At 49.6% G+C, this 6,609-nt stretch overlaps 1 long non-coding RNA gene across 1 annotated transcript; it reads left to right on the forward strand.

Annotated features, from left to right (window-relative positions):
• Nucleotides 1-98: 98 nt before the first annotated feature.
• LOC110349395 (uncharacterized) lies at nt 99-6,181 on the forward strand. Its single transcript, XR_015452313.1, has 3 exons — nt 99-683; nt 1,948-5,009; nt 5,280-6,181. It is a non-coding gene; the product is annotated as an uncharacterized LOC110349395 (long non-coding RNA).
• The last annotated feature ends 428 nt before the right edge of the window (nt 6,182-6,609 follow it).

The raw sequence follows: 6,609 nt of genomic DNA on the forward strand, positions 1-6,609 counted from the left end.
GTGACATGGGGAAGGTACACACATCTGCCCTGGTAAAGCAGCCTTGTCTGTCCTTGACAGAGTCCTTCGGCTGATACATTGAGCATTGTGTCCCCCATGCCCCAGCTCCTTGACCTCTGGATCCCTATGAGGTCAGCTGGGGAGAAGGTGGTGTTGGGTTCCATTGGCTTCTTGGTGGGGGGGGTTGCTAGGAGATGAACTTAGGGCCTGGCTCAGCCATTAGCTCCTGCTCTCAACCCTCCTCTCTCTAATAGTCCAGAGAACAGGATGAGCAACCACAGTCAACTCCATCTTCACCTCCCAAAGGGCCCCACCCCTGCACCTGCCCAGCACAGGTGCCATTAAGAGCATCATTCCTTTACTTTAAAGCTTCCTAAAACCGTAGAACTTGAAATTGCCCAGGGAGGCAGAGCCCTTTAACCATTAGCATTGCCCTGTAGGAAAGTCTCTGTTTTTCTTTTTTTTTCTTTTTCCTTTTTTTGGTACTAGGGATCGAGCAGCAGGCGGCAAAACCACTGAGCTAAATCCCTGGGCCAAGTCTCTGTTTTTCTTAATCATCTGCCTAGATGTACTCAGAGGTCTACAAAACTCGCCCACCAATCCATTTGTTCATTGAATCTGAAAACGACTCTGTGAGTCTCATTTTCCAGATGAGGAAGGTGAGGCTGAAACCAAGATGACAGGTAAGTAGAGGAGACAGTGTATGGAGTTGGTGGCCTCCTCTATTTCCTGGGTTATTGGTGTTTTTCCACATCACAGCCCCATCGCTCTGCTCAGGGTCTGTGTCTCTCATGAGCCTCAGGCCCCTTGAGGGGCAGGGAATGGGTCTAGTTTGTCACTGGGCCCTCCGTGTTCAGTTTGTTGACTGACTGAATGAATGTATGCAGGTAACTAAGTCCCCAGAGGATTCTATGGGAGCCAGAGACATGAGACCACAGAAAGAGTGACAGGCTTTCCTGGCCAAGGAAAGCCAGGCTGTCTGCCTGTACCAGACTCCTGGCTCTCCTCCGAACTAAGCCTGGGTCTTTCAAAGCCAGGATACACTGAGGGCTTCCTACATGCTGGGTGACATCCTAAGAATTTTCCATACATTAGTTCAGGTCTCATGAGAGAGGTGCTATTATTGTTTCCACTTTACAGATGAGGAAACAGGCTTTGAACAGAAAAGCATCTCCCAGGCCCTTGAGAATCAGTGGTTCTGTTGAAGCCCATGGGGAGACTTGGTTGGAATAGTTCAGAGGTGTGTGGCTTCTGTCTTGGCCCACATTTTAAGTCATATTAACAATACACAAGAAAGATCTGGTCAGGCCAACCACCCAGGGCTGGCTACGCTGGTCCCCCTTGAGAGTCAAGCCTGCCTGGGGGACTCTGCCTGGTGGCTCCTGCCAGAGCCTCCCTAAGCAGAGCCCATGCTTTCTAAATGAACACAGACCCTATTATGGCCTGTGTTTGGATGTCTCCCCAAAGCTTCATGCTTTTTCAAAGGTGACTGAATCTAGATCATAGGACTGATTCATAGTGGGGCTAGGCTTGAGGGCACTAGGGTTGAGGGTGTGAGTACCACCCACCCTAAGTGGTCTGAATAAAATGAAAGGGGCAGAAAGAACTGTTGCCCCTCTGCCACCCTGCCTTGGAGCCAGCTGATTACGGACTGAAACCTCTATGAACTGTAAGCCAAATAACCCTTTCCCCCTTTAACTTTGGGTGTTGGGTAGTTTTGTCTCAGCAATGAGCGAAAAGCAACGAAGACAGGCACCAATCTTGGCAACCAAATGGCTTTTCTTCTGCTCTGTGGGAATGTTCACCCTTTCACATTCCCTCTGGTGACTCCTGGGAATTGCTAGGGAATTTCCACTTGGCCTGTGGCTTTCTGAGACATTAGTAGAGCTGCTTTTCCTATGTTTGCTAACTCCTGATTGCATCTCTGTCCCCCGCCCCCCGCCCCAGAGTCCAGCCCAAGCTCGGAAGGACTATGAGGTGAGCAATCCATGCATTCCAAGGTTGAGTCAAAGCACAGAGTCCACACAGAGGGACTGAGCAGGACATGGGACACAGCTGTGCCTTCTGCATGGGCCTGTTGACCCCAAAGACTTACAATCCTGGAGGGAAGACAGAGATAAACCAGCCACTGCAGGATACAACTTCACACCCATCACAAATTAGATGAATAGTACTCTCAAGTGCTGGTGACAATGTAGGGAAATGAGTGACCTCAAGCACTACTGTGGACATGGGAATTGGCCCAGCCATTCTGGAAAGTAACTGGCTGGTATGTCATAGAACTGAGCATGGGCATGACTTGTGGCCCCCAAATCCCTCTTCTGGCGACCAACCCAGAGGAGTATGCGGAAATCCTGAGAGATGGGCAGGGACAGCAGCCAGGGCATGTCAGTGGAGAGGACTTATGTCAGGGGACTTGGGGTTGCAGCAACAAACAAGCAACCAGGTAAACTCACAGCCATGAGAGTAGGTTGAGGGGAATATAATGGTCGGACAAGAGTTAGTGTTTGGAAAACAAAGCACATGCAAGAAATCCATAAAAGAAAATGTTGACGATCCACACTTTTTCGGGGAGGAGAAGGTGACTGGAGTGGGGATCAGAGAAGAAGGAAGATGGAATAAACAGGAAAGGGCTCCTGCATAAACTGCCAAGATCATCAGATGTGCTACACCACGAAAGTTACGTTGACTCAACTCCACGCATCTGAAGGTCCTCGGAAGTTAAGTAAAAGCAAGTAACTGTACAGTACTCACAAACAAGTAACTAAGCCTTGTTGAGACAGTCCAAGGGTTACTCCAGGCTCTGTGTTCTTAAATCCCAGATCTCCCTCTGGCCTTTGCCCAATGGCTCCAAACCAACCTTCTATGTTTGGACTCTCTTTTATCTTCTGCTGAGACATTTCCCAGAAGTGCCTTTTCCCCATGTAGATGGGCCCATGTTGGATGCCGCAGCATGCAGACTTGTCTGAATCACAGACAGATGATGTCTCCAGAGGAGACCCCAGCTGCAGCCAGACCAGGAGCCCATTCACACATCTATTTTGTAACCCACTTGCACTCAGGCACCAGGGGACTGATCATGATAAAGGACATCTGAGGAGCTTAAAGTGTGGTCCTATTACACATCTCAGCCCACTTAAATCCATTTAATCTTGCAGAGACATATAACATTGGCTAGGTGGTCACGGTGTCCCTAGAAAAGAAGTAGATGAGCACTCTGCTAAATTCTGACTTGGTCTATTTAACTAGAAGCCTAGGTTGAATGAACAGTCTAACTTGAATCACCAAAACAGACACAGCCCCTCAGTCAATGCCTAAACTTGATGTAGTTTATACACCAGAAAATTGTTATTCTTTTCTTTTCTCTCCTTTTCTCCTTTTTTAGTGGTTCTGGGGCTAGAACAGGCACTTATGCATGCTAGGCAAGCGTTCTACTACGAGCTACATCCTCAGCCCCAGACCAGATGTCTTGGATGCAAGGGTGCTGCTTTCTCTTGAGGGATCCTCATTGCCCTAAAAAAAGTCTGCTGTTCACCTTTCTCCCACCCTTTCCCTAAGGGATCTCTAGACTCTTCTGGCTCCAAACTGACATTATTTCCAGGGGACCCAAAATACCACTGTGATACACAGGGCAGTTAGAGTAGGGGCTAATGGAGGTCGGGTGACCAAATGGGTCCCAGACCATCCTGAGGTCATGTCCCCAGCCTCAGAACGCATACCTGGAGCAGATGCACCCAGCCACAGGCACAGCCCCTGCGGGGCAGATGCAGCTATTACTGTCCCATGTCACAGAGTGGGAGAGCACGAACTGGAGGCATAGAAGATTCTCGACTTTACTCATAGCCACACCACTGGAGGCTGGGATTCAAGCATGACAGCATGGTCCCAAAGTCCATGTCCTTCACTATGACACCTACTGAGCTTAAGTCCTTGTGGCTCAGTGGAGATAAGCAGCCACACAGATCACTGCAAGAGACAGTAGAGCAGTAGTGAGGGAGGTGGAGGGAGGGGAGGTGGATGGAGTCAGTAGTGTCCCCAGTCCAGACAGTGCCACAGCAATGGAGAGGATGAGCCGGAGTTGATGAAGGTATTGTGCTTGGGCAGAGGAGCAGGGCAGGAAGAGCCAGTGGGCTGAGGCTCAGGCTGTCCGAGGTTGGGTGGGAGAGATCACTGACTCACGGCCTCGAACAACCACGGCACCAGGGAGGGACCCATGGGGGCTCCCCTGGCAGGGTCCTGGTCCTGCCTCCCCTCTGCCTCAGGAGCCTTTTCCTGCTGGTGCCGAACATCCACATACATGTGGTTTCTGTACAAGCCTGCGGTTGGTGTGTAGCAATGACTTTCATCTCTGAGTAAACACCCTTTGGGTTTTATTTTTGCTTCCTCTTTATCCCTCCAGACATCTCCCTGACCCCCAGTGCAGCCCTGGAAGGAGGGCAAAGGCTCTTCTGCAAACACGGGAGTCTGGCAGCTTCTTGTTAAGGAGATTCATCCTGGTCACATGCATAGAAACAGCAGTCATTGGAGACAGCATTCTCTGGTCCATCACCAGCCAGCAGCAGCCTGGGGCACTAAGCCAGCCATAGGTTAGTGGGAGGAGAGGGACAGAGATGCACCGAGTGCCTTTCTATGCTCTCTCTCTTAATTTTCATTTCTATCTGGGAAATAGGCAGAAATTACCTGCAGAGGGGTAAACGAACTGGCTCCAAGTTGCACAGCAGCATGTGGGGGTGCTGGATTAAAAACCTTGGCTGGCTGGGTTTCTGTCCTTTCTCCTACCCTACTCTGAGTCTTGAAGCACAGAACACCCAGGGCCTTCAGCTTGGTGGAACTTGAGGAGAGAGACTGAGAACCTGGAGAAGCGAGAATCATTGTCACCCTCCCCCCACCTAGTCTTGCTCCACAGGGACTGGCGTGGAGGTACTCAGTGCTAGCTGTCCTGGGAAGAGCTTACTGCGTGCTGAGCCCTTGTCTGTATGAAGTTGTTTCAACCTCGCAGTTCTGTTGAGGTAGGTGCTGTTATTAACCTCATTGTTTAAGTGAGGATATGAAGCAGGGAAAGGGAAAGCAACTTAATCAAGTCCATAAAGCCCATGAGTGGTGGAGCTGGGACTTGAGAATAGTTAGTCTCCAAGCACCATTCTTTTTTTTTTTTTAAGTAATTATGGTAAAATATACATCAAATTTTTTATTTTAATCTTTTTTGTGTGGTGCTAGGGATTGAACCAAGATTGCTGCTCCACACAGCTACATCCCCACCCCTTTTTATTTTGAGACAGGGTCGAGCCCAGGCTGGCCTTTCACTTGCAGTCCTCCTTTCTCAACTCCACAGTGCTGAGGCCAAGACACGCACCACCACGCCCATCTCTTGAACATCTCCGGGACATTTATACCCGTGCTGTGACATTGGTACATTCACACTGTTGAGCAACCCTCCCTCCCTATCATCCCGCTCCAGAAAAGTAGAAACTCTGTATCCACTGGACAATAAATCACCTTTCTTCCTCCCAGCCCCAGCAAACCGGCATTTTATTTTCTGTCCCTATGAATTTGGCAACTCGAAGTGCTTCGTAAAAGTGACATCATAATATATTTGTACTTTTGTGACTGGCTTATTTCACTTGGCGAAATGTCCTCAAGGTTCATCCATGTTGTAACATGTGTTAAAACAGGCTTGAATAACACCCATTGTATAGCAGGACCACATTTTGTTTATCCATTCATCCATCCATGAACAATGGGCTTCCCTCCACATTTTTGGCTGTTGTGAACGTGAACACAGGTGTACACATCTCTCTTGAGTTTCTACTTCCAATGTTTTGGGATACATACTCAGAAATTCTGAAGCCACCCTAATGCCATACTTCTTGCCTCGGAGCAGAAGCCCGAAGTTCAGGCAATGTGGGCCATTCAGCGGGAGCGATCTGCGGACAGAGGGTGTGATCAGAAAAGGAGCTCCTGTCCACCCTCCACCCTACACACACACTCACAGAAATTGGTTTCTAATCAGCCGCACTAGTCCAGATGAGCCGAAGCACAGGACTCCCCTCTGCCTTGACCGGATGCAGCTAGGAATGTGCATATTTAGATGTTCTGCCACGGAGGCTTGGAGGCCAGAACCTGGCCTTGATGGTGCCTGGCCCTGCACATTAGGCAATCCTCCATTGCCTCTGTGCTTTATTTGCTCAACCCTAAGCCCTGGTCATCACACACACCCAGGACCTTAGGTAGGATGATTCACCCAAACACTCACAGTGCTTATAGCTATGCCCCACACATGGCAGGCACTCAACATGTGCTGAGCAGAGCCCTGTGAAAGTGGCCAGCAGAACACCCAGCACCCTGCTGAGGGTTGGAGTGCCTGGCTAGGCCTTAGCTCTGTTGCCTCCTTGGTGCTCTCAGCAAATGTGCTCACCTCCCTGAGCCTCAGTTTCCTCATTACTCCAGGATGATTATGGATTTCTTCCCAAGGAGGCGATCCAGTGAGACCCCGAATGTCTAAGATGCTTGTTATGGCTTGTCTTTAGATGTCCCCCAGAGCCTGACATGGTCATAGCTGGGGCTTTTTCAGAGGTGGCTGGATCTACAGTGAGTGATGCTGGGATTGAT

The sequence above is a fragment of the Heterocephalus glaber genome, unplaced genomic scaffold (genome assembly GCF_053883595.1).
Source record: "Heterocephalus glaber isolate CG9 unplaced genomic scaffold, H.glaber_assembly_v1.0 deba00001444, whole genome shotgun sequence".
Taxonomy (NCBI): domain Eukaryota; kingdom Metazoa; phylum Chordata; class Mammalia; order Rodentia; family Bathyergidae; genus Heterocephalus; species Heterocephalus glaber.